This window comes from Miniopterus natalensis, chromosome 3, assembly GCF_054644295.1.
Source record: "Miniopterus natalensis isolate mMinNat1 chromosome 3, mMinNat1.hap1, whole genome shotgun sequence".
NCBI lineage: Eukaryota > Metazoa > Chordata > Mammalia > Chiroptera > Miniopteridae > Miniopterus > Miniopterus natalensis.
Window position 1 is genome coordinate 7304589 of NC_142083.1, and position 19585 is coordinate 7324173.

The 19585-nt window shown below is 38.6% G+C and overlaps 1 pseudogene across 2 annotated transcripts in view; it reads right to left on the reverse strand.

Moving 5' to 3' along the window:
* Positions 1 to 454: 454 nt before the first annotated feature.
* LOC107545700 (small ribosomal subunit protein eS27-like pseudogene) overlaps positions 455 to 19585 on the reverse strand; it is a 45395-nt pseudogene continuing 26264 nt past the window's right edge. The window contains exons 2-3 of one of the 2 annotated variants that reach the window (XR_015714241.1): positions 5997 to 6575; positions 455 to 1991 (exon numbers count right to left, since the gene is read on the reverse strand). The product of XR_015714241.1 is annotated as a small ribosomal subunit protein eS27-like pseudogene, transcript variant X1 (transcript). The remainder of the gene's footprint in view (positions 1992 to 5996; positions 6576 to 19585) is intronic. The other variant, XR_015714242.1, reaches the window with a different exon arrangement.

The window sequence follows — 19585 nt, forward strand, 5'->3', positions numbered from 1 at the left end:
CAAAGGGGATACAGAGGTATGATGAGCAGGTCTGCTGGGGCTTGCAACACACTATAGAAAGTACAGATCACACACACACACGGAGTCTAATGTGAAGAAGATAAAGCTTTACAATTCCCACGGGAGAGGTTGCCCTCTCTAACTGAGAAATTGCAATAGGACCTCCTCAGTGCAGTCATGTCACCCCAAGTCAACGTTTCAGTCATCAGACCACTGCAGAGCCTGTTCTGACTGGCACGTTAAGCAGCCAGGGAAGGCCTTCTGCTCTGATCATGCATCTTCCCTTCCAGCACCACGTCCTGCTGCGGGTGCCTGGTCATCAAGGACCTGATGGGCTCCTCTGTGACCGGCGGCAAGCGCAGCCTCCTTTCCGTCACCTGGGTGTGGAGGCTTTGGTTTTGGGGCCCTGCCCTCCCATCAGGCCACAGGGCATGTGGAAGGTGTCAGATCAGTGACTCATACTCTGGGCATTTGACCTCAGCAGGCTGGCTGGATCTTTTGTCTGTTTCCACTCGTGTGTCTCTCGGGTCTAAAATGTTCAGGCCTGATGAAACCACCCTTGGCTGTCAGGGCTCAGAGTCCTCTCTGCTACCCTGCTCCTTTCATTACGCTTGCTTACCCATCTTTTTAATTACATAGTGAGTGTGAATTGGTATCTCATTGCAGTTTTGATTAACATTTACTTACTAACAATGTTGAGCATTTTTTCATTTGCCATTTGTATATCTTATGATAAATGTCTATTCAAATTCTTTGCCTACCTTTCAGTTAGGCTATTTGTCCTTATGTTATTGGTCTGTCAGCGTTCTTTATATATTCAGGATACAAGTATCTTATCAGATACATGATTTGCAAATATTTTCTTCCATTTTGTGTGTGGTTTTTCATTTTCTTGACGGTATTATTTGCAGAACAAAATTTTTAATTTTGGTGAGGTCTAATGTATCTACCTTTTTTCTTTTATCTCTTGTGTGTTTTTAATTTAATTTTATTTTTTGTATCCAAAATGTGTTTATTGGTATGGTTCCCCGCTCATCTTAATTGGAGGTGCGTTTTGTGCTGCTTCCTTCTGAAGGAGCACCCTTCTGCCAGCCTTGCTTTTCCTCGTGATGGCTGACGGAGGACAGTGGAGCAGCCAACACACAAAACTGTGGTTTGTGCAGGGCTAAAGACGGGGGTGCTTTTATAGCATCCTGGGCACTTCACATCCATGAAGTAGGAGTTGGGGCTCTGCACCAGGCGCTGCTCCTTGTGTTTCCTCTTCTCCTCTTTCGGAAAAAGGCTGAAGAATTTCCTTAGTGAGAGGCATGTTGTCAGGGGAGGTAGTCATGGAAGGAAGGGCTGTGCTTTTTAGTGTAATATTAAAAACAAAAACAAAAAAACCTATTGCCTAACTCAAGATCACTAAGGTTTGTTCCTATGTTTTCTCCTAAGAGTTTTCTAGATGTAGCTTTTACATTTAGGTCTATGATACACTTTTAGTTCCTTTTTGTGGATGGTGTAAGGTAGAGGTCGAGTATCACTCTTCCGCATGTGGATATTCCATTTTCCCAGGACCATTTGCTAAAAAGACTATTATTTTTCCCATTGAGTTATCTTAGCACCTTTGTTGAAAATAAATTTGCCAGTAATGTAAGAGGTGATTTCTGGACTCACGAGGCTATTCCATAGGTCTGTATGTCTATCACTATGCCAGTACCACACCGTGTTGATTATAGTAGTTTTGTAATAAATTTAAAACCAGGAAGAATGAGTCATTCAACTTTGTTGATTTTGCCATTCACAGCCCATATCCATTACTTTAAGCTGTTGAGAGCACATCCTCTCAGCATGGTTCCAGGCTGAAAGGTCTTTTCTCAGTCCTCAAGTGCCCTAGCACTCATCTCCTTTGTTTGGAAACATGTTGCATGCCTCCCCAAGTTATCACAGATGGTAATCACTAGTGAGCACAAAGAACAGCTGGAAGTCAATGCCAGGATGGAAAACAGGGGCTGTAAAGAGAAAATGACTGATTTAGGTCACAAGAAAGTTTTTCAATAGGATGTTGTGGGAACAAAGTGACTGTCACAGTGAAAAACTGGATTGTAAATCTTAGAATAAATTCCTAAACATTTCCCGTGTGTTTTCTTTTCCTCACTGGACTGAATAGATTGTGTCGACTAAATTAGTCCATTTTCTCAGACTCCATCAAAATGAAATAAAGCTATGTCCTTTCTCCATGTTCTCATTGCGGATCCTTCCTTTTGGCCTTTTGTAGCTAGTGTTCATGAGATTTTTCTTTCCCGGTAGAAATTAAGCACTTCATGCTTTCATTATGCTAAAAGGAAAAAAATTATCATTTGGAAATGCAACTATTATGGGAGAGTTACAGTAAAAGTGTCCATGTGTGAGGGTTTTTGAGATCACATGCCTATGTGTCAACTCTGAATAGTTGCTTCATTTCCTGTCAGATGGCCAGAGAAAGTTCTGATATTATAGAAGTAAAAACTGAAGTTCTGAGAGGTAGATTGACTTGCTTAGATACTGAGCATGTCAGGGACAGTGCCAGTGTCAAAGTACAGTTTGTCAGCCTCCTGGGGATACGGCTAGGGATTGAATTCTGTCCTCTAAAAAGGTGTGTTGAAGTCCCATGCCCTGGTACCTGTGAATGGTATTATTTGGAAATATTGCCTTTGTAGATGTAGGCAAGTTAAGTTGAGATCATTAGAGCAGGCCCTAATTAAATATGACTGGTGCCATTATGAGAAGAGGAACACCATGTGACAGCAGAGGCAAAAACTGGAGTGATGCAGCTACAAGGCAAAGAATGCCAAGATTTGATGGCAATCCTCAGAAGCTAGGGAGAGGCAAAAAAGATTCTCCCCTATAGATTTCAGAGGAAGCATGGCCCTGCCAACACCTTGATTTTGGACCTTCAGCCCCTAGAACTGCGAAGCAGTACATGTCTGAATGATACCGTCTAGTTTTTGGTACTCTGTATGGCGCACCTACGAAATTAGCACAGACACCGTGCATTCCTTAACATACACTTTATAACAAGATCATATCCAAGGCGATTTGCTCATATTGCCGGCAAGCTGGTGCTGGCTATTGGCTGGGAGTAGAGTCCTTCATGGCTGCCGACTGGAGCTTTGCATTCTCTCCACGTGAGCCCCTCTCAGAGCTGCTTTGGGCTTCCTAATCGTATGGCGACTGGATTGAGTGAGAGTCCCAAGAGAATGAGGCCCCAAAAAGTCACCTTTCATGATTTTGCTTTGGAAGTCGCAAAGTATCACTACCGCTGCTTACCAGATTCAGGGGAGAGACCATAGAGATGCCTTTCTTGATGGGAGCCGCGTCAAAGTGGTAAGACAAGCCTGTGGAATATAAGATACTGTTCCCATCATCATGGTCCCAAGAGTCAATAAGCAAAAGGGACAAAAAGACTTTCTGTAGAGCTGGTTTCATATGAGAATCCTTTTGACAACAGTATTTGGCATATTATTCTTCTAAAAACATAGGTCTGAATATAGCAATAAACTAAAGCAAATTATAGCCTCTGAATTCATGGTCTCTGCAAAAATCAGAAATAAAAATTAACTTGCGTAGTAGGCGAAAGTAGCATTACCACTGACTGATATGACCTCGGCCAAATTGTTTAACATCTATAAGCCCTAATTTCCTCATCTCTAAATTGGAATTAATTATATTATGATAGTTGGGACAACAGAATAAAATATTTTATATAAAGCACAAAAATAGAAAGTGCACTCAACTAGCATTATCTACCTTCTTCCTTGAGCAGTGCATTTCATGGGCTATTACCACCAACCCCTGAGACCCACAGTGTGATAAATTAAATAACAAATATGAAAAGAGATCATTTCTAGAATTATATTTCACTAATAAAATTCTAGATTCTATGCTGTAGGTTAATGTATTATAAATTGCCCTTTTTATTTTTAATATATCTTTATTGATTTCAGAGAGAGGAAGGGAGAGGAAGAGGAAGAGGGAGAGAAACATCAATGATGAGAGAGTCATTGATTGGCTGCCTCCTGTATGCCCCCCATTGGGGATCGAGCCCGCAACCCCGGGCATGTGCCCTGACCGGGAATTGAACCCGGATCGCCTGGATCCTAGGATGATGCTCAGCCACTGAGCCACGCCCAGCCGGGTTTAAATTGTCTTCTTAACTTATTAAACAAAAGTTTCATTTAAAAAACACACAACTCATTTAACAAGTTGAGTGCTATGTGGGTATGCTTTAGTCATGGCTTAAATATTCAGAAGCAAATGTCTACTCAAGAAAAATAGAATTAGGAAAGCCTTGGGGAATAGTAAAATAAAAGCAAAAATAGAAAACACCCTGATCTGCTTCTAGCAAAAGCAGGAATTGGGTTCTGTAAAGGAAATAACCAAAATGTTACCCTGGAAGACATTTAAAGTGCATATATATCAAATTAGAACTCACTAAACCAATATGATCAGATTAAAAACATATTAATTGAATGTTACAAGCAGTAAAAAATATTCCAAACAATTGTATATATTTTTACTATTTAATCACAAATAAATACAAATAATGTTAAATGTAGAAAGGTTAAAAAAGGAACAAGCCCGGCCGGGCGTGGCTCAGCGGTTGAGCGTCGACCTGGGATCCAGGCGATCGGGGTTCGATTCCTGGTCGGGGCACATGCCCAGGTTGCGGGCTCGATCAATGACTCTCTCATCATTGATGTTTCTATCTCTCTCTCCCTCCTTTCCTCTCTCTGAAATCAATAAAGATATATTTTAAAAAATAAATAAATAAAAAAGGAACAAGAGGAATGATTAAAGTTTTGGAAAATTAAAGATTGACATGAAATTTATGTAACCTGGTTAAAAGAAAAAGACAGCCAAGCCCTTATTAATAATTGCTTACTAATATGCAAAGAATATCTAAAAGAATTCCTACCTTTATTTTCCCCAAAATGTTAATAAGGGGGCTTAATCAATGACAAAGTTTTAAGTGTAATGGTTTTGAAGCACCTGAGAAGGGCTATAGAATTAGGCTTGCAATCAATTTTTCTGTGAAGGAGAAATCATTTGCTTCTTAGCACTGAAGTTTTTCTAGGCACAAACATGAACTTGACCGATGATTACCACCAACACACTACATTCTAGAAACTAGAATCCTATGGGAAAAAATTAATTACCCTTTCAAAAAATGTCATATGGCCTGGTTATTTGTGTAACAAAATTGATAAAATGCCATTCTCTTGGCAGTCCCTATAAGAGTCTTTTATGGGGGGACACACACTTGTTAAAAAAAAGTCATTGGTAATCTTGGCTATAGAGGAAAAAGGGGGATTATGAGGGACATAGAGTGCCTACCGGCAGTGACAAGGGGCAGGAGGGATTATCAGCTGCTTGTGAGAGAAAGGAGAAAGATGAATGGGGCAGGGGTGTCAGCCTTGACACCAACCAGAGAACAAAATGTGTGAGCTCACCCTTAACACACCACATCACCTGTACATCTTTTAAAACTTGATGATGGAATATTATTCAGTCTTAAAAGGAAGGAAATACTGTCATTTGTGACAACATGTATAAAACTGAAAGGCATTTTGCTACATGAAATAAGCCAGACAGAAAAAGACAAATAATACCCCATGTACTACTTATATGTGGAATTAAAAAAAAAAAAAAAGTTGAACTCATAGAAACAGAGAATAGAATAGTAGTTGCCAGGGGCTGGTGCCAGGTGTGGGGGGCATAGAGAGAGGTTGGTAAAAGAGTACAAACTTGCCGTGATAGATGAGTAAGGCCTGAGGAGCTACTGTATAACATGGTGACTGTAGTCGATAGCACTGTTATTGTATAATTGAAATTTTCTCACCAGAAAAAAAGGCAACTATGTGAGGTAATGGATGTGTTAATTAACTTGATAGGGGAAACCCTTTCACAATATATACATATATCAAATCATCACGTTGTACACTTAAATACCTTACAATTTCATTTGTCAATTATACCTCAATAAAGCTGGAGGGGAAAACAACTTGACAAAATGCTTGCTTGGATTAGAGAAGGCAGATTTCTTATGAACACAGTAGAAGAAAGCTGAGGTTTTCCTCTAAGATGCTATGTTTACTTCAGCATTTGGTGCAGCAAAGTGGTTCTGGGCTCTGCCAATATGGACACAGTATGTTTCTCTCCCTCTTCGTCTGTTCCCAACTTTAATGAATTGTGTCCCTGTTGTCCATTATTGAGTCTTGATTTGTAATGCATTTTCCCAGAGAAAAGTGATGGGTGTGTTCCTAGGCCTGCCCACAAACTATTTATTCACAGAATGTTAGAGCTGGGGGGGCTTAAATCTAATTCAAGCATTTTAAAACTATAATGTTGCCAAAATTGTAATAATAGTTGTCACCACAGCGTCTTTGGAGACCTTCTTGGTTCCATCCAGGCTCCTCTGTGTCCTGGCTGGGCCAGTGTGTTTGGGGTTGTAGAAGACAGTGTCCTGGGAGCTGTACCAGGGTCTCGGCTGATCCTGGGAAAATCTGTGGGAGCGAGAACATTCTCTGGTTTGGAGGTCCATCGAGGAAGGGCCCCTGCAGTAAAGCAATGGTGAAATCGTTGGCAAGGTAGAAGTGTCTTACTAGGAAGCAGGAGCGCTCAGTATAGAGTTTCTCTTCATAAGCCAGACGTAATCTATTTTATCCCTAGTTTTCCTTGACTTTACAGGGTAGTTCTCTTGAACAAGTGATGACAGGAAGCATCACCTCAGCTGGCATCAGGACACTGTACCCACCCAGGGAGCTTGGAGTGGCGGGGAGGTGACAGTAGACAATGTGGACAATCTCACCTTATTTCCCAAATGCCAAAGCTCAGGACTATTTACCCTCTGTAGACTCCATACAACAGCAAGGAGAAGTCAGGCTTCCCCAAAGAGCAGAATTCCACTGGGGCAAAACAACGCTCGTAAACAGCGCCTTCCTAGCAAGAAAGATCCAGAATAAGATTGCTCCGCCATTTAGTTTTTAAAAGCTTGTCGCTTTTAGTTAATCACCTAAAGAAAATCTCAACTCCTTCAGCCCCATTACATTTACTTACTTCCTCTTAAGATGACAGGGACCATCCTAAAGAATTGCTGTCCTGGGACCAACTATGATTTCTTCTGTAGAGAAAACAAACCCATGGGGTCCTCTTCTGTTGTCTACGGAGCATTATGATATGTTCATATTACTAGAGACACCTTACTACTAAAAAAAGTGTCTCAGCTGATTGTTCAGATATTAAACACAAACTCTGGAGTCAGACTGAAATCTTTGTTCACTAACTTAATAGCTTGTAAAATTACTAGATCATACCAAGCTAGTTCTCATGGCTGGGTGAAATGGTGATAATAATAGCACCAACTCATAGGGCAGTTTTAAGAATTAAAAGAGCAATATATGTAAATGATCTTGCACAGTGACTGGCACCAGCACAAATATTTAGTGAGTAGTAGCTTTTACTGTTGTTGATATTATTTCTGTCATTAGTTTTATTGTAAATCTGACCAATTTCTTTAGATCATTTGACCTCTTATCTGATTTGCCATAATGATGTAAATTTTAGTCATATTTACATAAAACAATATATCTTAATGTACTACAAGTACAGTTTATTTTTAGATAAACTTGTTTCTTTTTAAGTGTTATTTCAGCAGTGTTTACTTGTGTCTCTAATCTGTTCATATAATTCTGAAATCTAATTTCTCTAAAGAGCAGGCACCTCCCTCTCCCTTTCCCTGTTCTCTACTCAGTGTGATACTGGTGTGAGCACAGGCTATGTCCTGATCAGACACATAAATGTTCAACATCAATTCCTGGAACTTTTTACTACCCAACAAACTCATGGGGGGCAAGGACCATACTTTACTAATTCTCTTCTTTCCTTTTCATTCCTCCATCCACAAAATACAAGTAAAATTTCTGCCTCATAGGTGATCATTTAACGCATTGAACAAAATAATTTAGAATCTGTCACCATTAACTACCCATCAATATAATTGTCCTCTCATTATTATGATCTACTGCCCTCCCCTTGCCACTAATTGACAAAGACGTTAAGTATATTGAATTTGAGGTGAAGATATATTACTTCTGTCACTTCGAATTTGTCACCACATTGCAGTTATTTTCCCTCCAAGTCAAATATCACAGGCGCTACCTTGGATTTTAATTTTCTGAGACTGTTTGCCGACACCAGGCTGTGAATATCATCTACATAGGACATTTTATGCTCTCTCGTGGAGCATAGCAAGCCTGAAATTTAAAAGGCTGAACAATTTCACTAAACACTGTCTTAAATAATTGGTGTTATCTTTCCTAACATGGCCTAAAAAAATAGACTGTAAAAATTTTGCGGGGCACATTAAGTGCCAATCATACAGTGTTCCTTCATTTATTAAGTAAAATAAAATATGGTGGAGAGCTTTTAACAAAATTTACAAGAGGTGGGGATATTAGATCCTTTTTAGACTTCTTATTTGTCTGCAATTTTTATGACTGTCCTATTTATTCACTATCAGTTGCACTTTTTTAATAACGGCAGTACAACAAATTGGCTCTCATTTAAAGTACATTGGAACAGTATTCATCAGTTAAGAATGAAAATGAATAACATATTTCTGATATTAAAGTTTCTAAACATTTTTAAATTGATGAGTTTAGTTCCTTCCAGGAAATTTTGTGTTGGCCAATTAAGAGCAACATTGCTGTAACTTTTTAAATGTTTATTTGCTGTGTCAAAAACACCATTTTTAACACTTTTTTTTTTTTTTTTTTTAAATCTGATAGATCCCTTTCTGGAAGCTCTAGTATTCATTTTATTAAAAATCTTTGTGGGTTATCATTGGTTTATCTACTTGCTTGTTTTCTGCCCTCGCCATGCTTTCTGGCCTCCACTGACTTTGGGCCTGATCATTTCACATGCCTCGGGATAGGAACAGATACGGTATTTGTCACTGTCAGAGACAAAGCCAGACTCTAGTTAGAGCAGTGAGGATAGACTTTACTCGGTAATTAAATTCTTCCAACAGGGAAAAGGGGCCAGTGTGAACTGGATTCAACTTCCCTGTGTGCAGAGGTGATGGGGTGTTTTAAAGGGCGAGTGAGGGAGCTGGAGGTGGATGGCTGAGACTTGAGCGGAGTCAGGAAAGTGGAAATTTACAAAATTGGAGAGGGGGCCAGTTAATGTGACTAGGCCGCCTGGGTTGGTTAATTAGTGCTTATCTAGAGGCAAAACAAATTTCCATATCTTTATGATGAGAGGTTGTGATGTAAGAAGTTAGGCCCTTACCTTCCCACAGTGACCAGGAGCCAAAGTTATCTCCCTGAATATTTGCATTTCAAAGAGATGACTCTCAGGTCCTTGGAGATATAGTTTTGGTTCATGGAATACTTACATCTCAAAAGGGCAGAGAAAGGATTTATAATCGCAATCTTTTTCAAGTAACTGCTCAAAGAGGGCGTTCAGGAGCCTAACTACTTATCACCAGGCTGTGGCTGGAACAAACAGCACTGTTGCAGTTTCTCAGGCAGGAATTTTAAGAAGGGCTAGAGTCTTCCTAAGGGTGAGGCCGTGAGCTGTTAGAAACTGTACTGGTGTTTGTTTAAGTGTCTAAATGTGTGTGAAGGGGAGAACTGGACAAAATCATTTATACAGGGAGTCTGATGTTTTCATAGGCCAAAGTTGAAGCCTAGTCAAGAAAAGGGCTCAGAGATGCCTGACTAGAGTTTTGTCAGCACACTGACCATAGCAGCTTTAAATACCTCAAAATGACTTAGCTGCTGCCCTACTTTCTGGCCTTCCATAATAACAGTATATCCCCAAAAGCAGCTATCTAAAGATACGCGGAGCTGAATCTAGCCCAGCAGAACCCAACAGAGCTCAGAGAAGCCTACTAGTAGATCTAGAGTCTAACAGAGCTCAAAGGGCTTAAACAAAGCCCAGTGGAGCCAGTGAAATTCAAAAAAGCCCAGTAAAGACCAGAATAGCTGCAGATAATCACAGCAGAAGTAACTGTTGTTTTGGTAAGTCACTGACATTGGGTTTGTTTACTGCTATAGCAAAGCTGACTAATATACCATGGAATCGATGCTGTGGAAAATGCTCAGTCATCTCATCCTTCCCACTCCTTCATGCAGACGTGGGAGATGAGCTAGGGCTGCCCATTCCCAAATGGATTCAGTAAAACAAAGAAAACGCAACTGTAAGTAGGTCAGGTCTATTTGCCTCCTGACTGCCCCCAAGTAATGCATAACTCCTTCCCCAAAAAAGTTGGCGCAGAGGAGCATGAGGAGATGTATCTTCTCTCTTTCGTGGAAGATATTTCCTTTCACAAAAAGAATAAAAACTTTTGATTCCCTAGATTTAGAAAATGATCATCAGCGATGCTGTTAACCAGAATATATCCAAATTCTTTGTTATAGCATGTAAGATCCTTCATCGCCTGGCTCAAATTTATATTTACTCTCTCTGTTCTAGTGATGTAAACCTACTCACCATTTCCTAAATGCTTTTTCCTATGACCTTTGCACATATTGTTCCCTCTACCAAGCACACCTACCATTCCACCTCTCTACAGAGAATTCTCATTGCTGTATGAGAGCCAGGGCACATGTACCCTCCTCTGTAAAACCTTTCTCAATTTAGTTGTTCCCCAATGTCCTAATCACTCCCCAATATTTATCAAATTCTTCCTAGAACTCAAAATCTATCATAATCCCTAGTGTCTCCAGTATCCTTTTGGTCAATTCATCTGACAGCCTAGTTTCACACTTCTTTGCCTTACTGAACCCCAGTGGTTTTCACATCTATTCCACCCCATTCATCCACACTGAAGGCATCTATATTGCTCTTATATTAAGGGATATCTAAACTTCTCTAGAAGTTCTTTCAAATGCCTCTAAAAACCCACATTAACTAAATAATCATTAGTCAACGTTAAATAAACAATCATAGTGAAAAGCAGAGGATATTTCAATAATGTCAGCTATATGACAATGAAGAAAACAAAAATATATACATACACTCAGTAGAATTAGAAGATAAGCGACAGACTAGAAGAAAATATTGTGAAAGACATCTGATAAAGACTGTTATTCAAAATATACAAAGAACTCTTAAAACTTAACAATAAGAAAACAAACAACTTTATTAAAAATGGGCAAAGATCTGAACAGACACCTCACCAAAGATACACAGATGACAAATAAGCATATGAAAACCTGTTCAACATCATACGTCATTAGGGAACTGGAAATTAAAACAGCAATGAGATACCACTGCTCACTATTAAAATCGCTAAGATCGCAAACACTGACAACACAAATGTTGACATGGATGTGGAGCAACATGAACTCTCATTCATTTTTTGTGGTAATGCAAATGGCACAGCAACTTGCAAGACAATTTGACAGTTTCTTGCAAAACTAAACATACCCTTACCATACGATCTAGCAGTTGCGCTCCTTGGTAGTTACCCAGATAAGTTGAAAACTTATTCCAGCACAAAAGCTGCACGTAGATGTTTATAGAAACTTTATTTATAATTGCCAAAAGTTGAAAGCAACCAAGATATCCTTCAGTAGGTGAACTGATAAACTGGTATATCCAGACAACAGAATGCTATTCACTGCTAAAAGGAAATGAGACATCAAGCTATGAAAAGACATAGACGAATTTCAAATGCATATTACTAAGTGAAAAAAGCCAATCTGAGAAAGCTACATATTATATGACTCCAACTCTATGACGCTCTAGAAAAGGCAAAACTGTGAAGACAGTAAAAAGATCAGTGGTTGCTCCGTGTTGGAGAGTGGTGGTGGGGGAGGAAGGGGTAGATTGGCAGGGCACAGAGATTTTTCAGGGCAGTGAAATTATTCTGTATAGCACTACGTGTCATTATTCATTTGTCAAAACCCATTAAGTGTACAACTCTAGAATGAGCCCCAGTGTGCACTAGGGACATTGGGTGGTAATGCTGTCACAATACAGGTTCATAGACTGTAACAAATGTTCCACCCTCAGTGTTCTGCTCAATTTTGCTGTGAACCTAAAAAAGTATTAAAGAAAAAGACATGCACACAAAATTTATTTCTAATTAATGCATAAGAACATTAAACAGTATTTTTATGGTTTAGAATAGTAATTACAAAAAAAATCTTAAAGTGGCAATTATTTAAGGTGTGTCCATGGGAACAGATGCATCATCCATTGTTTTGTAAAAAGTGTGCTTCATATAGTCGATTAATTGGCAACATACACTCAAGAAATGGGCCTGATCAATTCAACATGGAGCATTTACCCAGTAATATCTTCCCTTGGAAAAGTCATGTTTATTTACCAAAGATTAAAGACTATATCACAATACCAAGAGTTTTGTTTCAATTAAAATGGTTTAATGCTAGTAATTCCAAAACTTTTTCAGACAACTGGGGAAAAATGTTTATTAAGTATAAGCACTGCCTTTAGTGGAAGGATAACTCCCAGAGATAACTCTCAAAATGAAATGCCCTGCAGTTTTTAGAATTAGCACTAACATTCTGATGCAAATATCTTTTAGCGCTTCTGGCTTGTTTCCTGATTGTGGCCGTCATTTGACTTAGTTCTGTACCATTTAATATCTGACAGAGCTGACAGGGTATTATTTTGTTCTTTCTTTCTTGTATTCCAACAACCAACTCTCATAACAAGTTATCTGATATAAGCATTCTGAAGAGAGTAAATTAGCATATAGAAATTTGGTGGCCATTTTCCTGCAGTAAGGAAGCTATATCTTCAATTTCTGTCACCTTTTTTGCCAACTCTAAAGAAATGTTGCTGATAAAAACACCTAGAATTAGATTCAGTAAATCAAACCATCCCAACATTTGGTCATTAGCACTTTTAGAAAAGTTAAGTATGTGGAGAAAACATGAGGGACTTAGTATATGATAAAAAGTATCTCAGTTAAATTTGAGAATTCATTTTTAAATAATTAATATAAGTATTTTTAAATAATTTGGGCAATTATTTGGAAAAAAATAAGTCTTATTTTATGCTAATAAAAGAAAGATGAAATGAGTGTTTGCCTGTGTGGTAGGCTGAACAACAGACCCAGCGGTATGCAGGTCCTGATCTTTGAAACCTGTGAATGTTACCTCCTATTGCAAAAGGGATTTGGCAGGTGTGGTGAACTTAAGACTTTCCAGATAGTAAGGTTATCCTGGAATATGTGGGTGGGCCCTGCATGTAATCACAAGTGTCCTTCTATGGAAGGGGAAGGCAAAGAGAGATTTGACTACAGAAGAGAAGTGAGATGGGAGAAAGAGGGCGTGATGTGAGAAACGGGTCACAAGCCAGAGAACGCAGGCAGTGCAGAAGCTGGAAATGCAGGGAAAGGATGCTCTCCCCGCAGAGTCTCCAGGAGCCAGCCCTGCCACCACTTTTAGCTCATTGAAACCAGTCTCGCATTTTTTGGCCCCCAGAACTGTAAGAGAATTCATGTGTTGTTCTATGTCACCCAGTTTGTGGTCATTTGTTTTAGCAGCCATAGGAAATAAAAACCATATGTGAAAGTGAAAAGACAAAATATATACCAAATACATATGGTGTGCATACCAAAATATTTGGGAGAAATGATGTCTACAGATTACTTGAAATGAGTAAAAATAGATTTATGCGACAGATAGCGTGATGAAAAGATATATATAAAAATAAGTAGAGTACAGTTTAAATGGTAGACTCTAGATGGTAGGAATGCAGGTTTCCACTATAAATTTTTTTTCCAGATTTTCTAAGTTTGAAGTAGTTCATAATAAAATGTTGTGAGCGAATCATAGATGAAAATATAGGTTATCATGAGATAGGAAACAATCTTTTATTCCATGACATTAAGGGTAAAAGCTATGAAAAATGATTGGATGTACAGGAGTCAAAATGAAAAGCTTTGAGATAGAGAATGAAGAAAGAAAGAACAAGACTAAAAGAAAAATAATGAATTGGGAGATATTTGCAATATGTATGTCAAAAGATGTTTCCACAGTGTGATAGTAGAATATTGTCATGAGAAGTGTTTAATGGTCTCCCAACAATGCTAAACACATAAAACTACTTTGCTTAAAATTCAGGTTTGTGCTCTGTGTCTGTAGTTAAACTTTGTAGTCAACTCTTTTCCTTTCACAACCATAGCATTATTTTGTTATTATTTGGGGAAAGTTACATGCAAAGGGTAGGAAAGAAGAAGCCTAGTTAGAAGCTATGAGAAAGTTGTCCTTCATTTGTAAGATGACACTGGTTAGTAATACGGATGCTATGCCGGAGCTCTCCCCAGCACAGCAGGCTGACTGTGAACTCGGAGCTAGAGATGCATCCAGAGTGACCTGTTTGCTAAGAAACTAGCACGCCTCTAATTCCCTTAAACATTACAAACCAAATATGAAATACAAAATGCCTTTGTTATTTACGATAATGAGGATAGTTATATAGAATGAGATGCCATCTGTAGAGTAGTCATCGGAAAATGAATGAGTCAGCAGTATATCACGGTGTCCCCAATCGATGAAAGAGCTTGTTCATGAAGACGTTATATGAAATAGCAGTATAAAAAGTTGTTTATGCCTGGCTGGTGTGGCTCAGCGGTTGAGCATCGACCTAGGATCCAGGAGATCACAGTTTGATTCCCGGTCAGGGCACAGGCCCGGGTTGCGGGCTCGATCCCCAGTCGGGGACGCGCAGGAGGCAGCCGATCAATGACTCTCTCATCATTGATGTTTCTATTTCTCTCTCCCTCTCCCTTCCTCTCTCTGAAATCAATAAAGTTGTATTTTTAAAAATAAATAAATAAAAATTAAAAATAAGCTATTTTATGGTATGGTCCCCAATAATTTAACCATATCTACTAAATAGGAATAAATACCAAAAAAATAAATAAAAAAAATAAGTAAAGACCAAAAGGAAGAACATCAAATTGTGAGCAGTCATTTTCTAGATTGTGGATAATGGTCTTTGTTTCCATCTTTTAGGTTTATTTTATATTTTTCTCTTTTTTTTCAATAAACATCAATCACTTTTGTAAGAAAATTACACTATATATATAACACAAAAGGCACATCTGTGTGTTTGTGTGGACAATACAACCATATGAAAACATGCCCACGATGGCTGCAGTGAGCCAACTGAAGGAGCTGGTCACTGTTGCACAGTAGCACGCCTGCTTCCCGGCTCTGCAGCCCGGTACTACACAGAGTCACCTGCGGCTACACCTGAACCCTTCCCTTGGAAACCTTGAGATTTTTCCCGAGTGGGAACAGGGCATTTGTATTTTATTAAATTTCAATGTGCAGGCAGATTTGAGAATTACACAGCTGACCAATGGTTTTCAAGCTTTAGTTTGCATAAAAATCACATGGCACTTGTTAAAAATTACCAATTCTTAAACTCTCAAATGGAGGTAAAGCCCAAGTAAAAACCCACATTTCTAACAAGCACCCAGCTCTCCCGATACACAGGTTCAATAGGAAACATTTTCAAACATGAGCAGTTATACTTTAAAATATCAATGGAAGGTGAGAGAAAATACCTGATGAGGGCAATTTTTACTTGTACTCTAAACTTACACTGCAGTGAACATCTATGTATGTATGTACATGTATGTTTGTTTGTTTTTTAAATACATCACTTCTTCCAAATTATCAGTTTCTGTTTCTGGTTTACCTTGTAAATACAAAAGTGTCATCTAGGGGTCAAAATAAGTAAGTGCATTTTACTCAAGTTTTGCATTAAATTATTTGTACTTATTCCATTTCTAAGGACTAGTTGCCCAAACACTAGAGCATTGAATCGAGACAGTTTTGTGCTTCAACGCGTTCTGCAGTCCTGACCTTTGCCACTTAGCTGTTTGCTCCTCTGAGCCTCAGTTCCCTTGTCTGATAAATGGGACTATCAGTAGTGCTTCCTCCACAGGGCTAGGTAACAATCCATGGAAGTACTTAGCACAGCACCCAGTGTATGTTCAAGCTCAGTGAAAGGTTACATTTTCTTGCACCAAATCCGCTTATTAAACTTTATTCATATTCAAGCTGAATAATATGACCCCGCTTGATCATTGCGAGCGTGCTGCTAACGTCTAACATCTGGAATCAAAGTTTTATCTACAGTCACACTGAGGCAAATCACTTACCTTGTTATGATTACTAGCCCTAACAGCTCTCTTCAAAACCAAGAATTTATTTTGAATTCAAATTAGTTTAATTCACTAAGGATTTTTATTAAATCTTTCTAGGATCCAAACCCTATACAACACACCCCAAGGGGACCTGGTATGAGGCAGTCCCTGTGTTCCATGAATGGGCAATTGCTTCTCCTGAGCCCTATGATTTTTGCTGGAGAAGTCAGACAGCCTGTGGTACCTGGGCCAGGAGTGGCCTGTGGGTGATTGTCATCTACCTGTGGTCTACTTGTCACTTAACAACAGGCCTGTTCCCCGTGGCTTTCATGCCAGCTGCCTGTGATGCTGCGGTAGGAAGCTGCATACCGGAGTCAACAAATCTGCCTCTGTCCTAGACCGCATGTCACGATTCAAAGGTGGCAGTCCCAGGTTCACATTCATGAGCTCAGCTGCTTAGAACATGGTGTTCCTAGAAGTAACGCCAAGGGTATGCCAGTATTTGCCTGAGTGGGATCCATAGGTTATTGGATCCCCAAACAGTTGTCTCTCCTTTCTTCCTCCCTAACTCTTTTTCTCCCTCCTTCCTTCCCTCTTTCCCTCCCTTCTTCCTTCCCTCTCATTCTCCCCCCCTTCTTTCCTTCCTTCAATAGATAGAGAAATAGATAGATAGCTATAGATATGTAGATATATATGCACATACTTGTGGATATTAAATATTATATTAGATTAGATAGGAGTGTACATAAAGCTTTTAGCACAGTGGCTGCACATACAGAATACCGAGTGTGTGCCCGCCAGCATGCTAAGAGCTTTACATATATTCTTATTTAATCCTCGCAATAATTTTAAGAAGTGGATTATACTACTATCCCCCTTTTATAAATATTGTTGCTGAATTGGAGAAGTTAAGTAGAAAGCTATAGAGCCAGAGTTCAACATTGCATCTCAGGATTTCTGACTTCAAATCATATCTACATATGATTTCATATATATAATTTGAAGTTACATATGTGGTCTATATAATATACATGTTTATATATAGTTTTTCAATGGGCAAAAACATATATATTTAACTTAGTATATATAAAACTTAAGGTACTGATCCACCATTAGTAGAAGATATGTTTTGAGTTGTTTTCCCACGACTGGGTTGGTTTTTGTTCATTGAAAAATGTATATATACATATAAACACATACTCATATGTTTCACACATGTGATATATACAAACATATATATACCACATGTACATGTTTATAGTAGACCACATATATGTGTGTGTACATATAGCACATCTCACACACACACATTCTTCAATGAATGAAAAAGATCCCAGTAAAGGTATAACCTAAATTCATTCACAAACTGGGAAAATAACTCAAAATAGATGACCTACTAGTGGCTGATTAATAGCTTAAATGTTACAGAAGATGCCAATTTCATGAGTTTTACTCAATCTCTTGGTTATGAGGTATGAATTTATTATTATTTTTTTTTGTCTCCAAAAAATGGGAGGAAAGATGCAACAGCTTTGAGAGATCATTTGGGGTCAGAGCAGATATATGCCTGGTTGGTGTTAATCTTTATTTAGAACTGGAGAAAATCCAGAGACATCAGTGTTCCCTCCAAACATTCCTTCAGTGTTATCTTTGGAAAATCAAATTACTCTACATTAACCACACAAACAAAAATTTGAATGTTTTGGCCAAAGGGATGAATTTGTTAGACCTTACTTATTGAACCTGTTTCTTCTGTCTGTCCGTTTCTTCTCTAATTGCCTTCATGTGTCCACTCATTATCTAACTGGATTATTAGCCAGATTACTGTTTAGAGCCAGCTAGGATCTGTCTTCAATTTTTGTTTCAGGATGGTCAACCACAGTGTTCCCAGCGCTTGGCCCGAAGTTTTCAATTAAGCTACAATGACTTTTTAACTTGAAAATATTGTTGTTCTTTCTGGCTGTATACTTAACAGGAAAGGAAAAACAACTTTCTCCTTACTTTGAGAGTCTCCCACCACATAATAAAAAAAAACCTGGCCCCAAACACCAAAGTGTTTAAAACTGGTGGGGCACACAATGAAAATGAAGTAGCGCTGAAAATTTTGACAATAACTTAATTTTGCGGATGTTTTTCTTTTTTTTAAAGAAATTTAACATCAAAGCAAACTGAACCTCTGAGTTGTGGTGTTTACAAACAATATTTGTTCTTTCTTGAGAATTTAATTACTATGAAAATTATTATTGACTGACTTTCACAGTGTTTTTATTCTGAAGAACTCCAATTTTAGTATAATTTTCCATTTCTATGTAAAAATGGTTTAACAAAGCCATGAAGAGAAAGTGATTTTCTACGGGGTAAATCTTAATAGGAGAAGACAGAATCGGGGCTTCCCACTGGACTGCTTTCTTTCTGATGCTGAAGTTAAGCAGGTGTATTCTACGTGATTTTTCTGTATATTATCATTTGAATCACTGGGTGGTACTGAAATGGAATCACTGAGTAATATTTGAGCAAAAAGTACTCAAGCATTATCACTATGACCAGATATTCTTCAAAGAAACCCTGGAAAATATTGCCTCTTTCTCTAAGTTCCCTGGCCCCACTTCAGCTCAGAATTTTTTAAAAAGTGGGACCAAATTCATTGGCCTTGGCATGTCATACCCTAAAGATGTTCCTCATGGGTAAAAATTATTCTTCCTCAATTACAGGCAAGAATTATTGCCATAGATTTACTAGTATGTTTCTCTCTTCCCGTCTTTCACATCTTCCACTAACTACCACCTTCCCACAACCCTCCGTGGTGGAAGTGGCAGAGTGAATACACCAATATGTTCATTTCTCCAAAGCTCATAGGCTTACCTCTAAAAGTCACCCCTTCAGGCTCACAACTCTGAGTCTTTGTGAAAATTACATATATATATACATGTAAAAACTGAGACTGCCTGCAGCAACATGACTTAGTTGTTCAATAAAACTTCACCCAAGAAAGACAAGACTGTAAACCAATAAATATTATTTTCTTCAAGATATTCATGCAGATTAACTTATTTGAGATAATAGTTTGATTACTTGAGCAAAGAGATGTCTTGTCAAATAATAACTGATCCATCGAATCTTTCCTTAAGTCGCTCACCTTACTTGGTCTCCCAATCCTAAACTACCCTGTCACAAATTTTGCCCAATCCCATCACCTCTCTAACTTGAAGCACCCACCCAGACCCCAACACCCTGTAAACATCCATTCAGACTTCCCTCTTGGGAGACACTCCTGGGATCTCTCAAGGTGGCGTTCTGCCTCATTGCAGCGACTTCTAGCTATTTGGCTTTGCTTTAGGAAGTGGTTGTTTCATGATATTCTGGGGAGTTAATAAAAGAATGTGAATATATTACAGAGATCTGGATTCTTTCCAGTCTAATCACCAA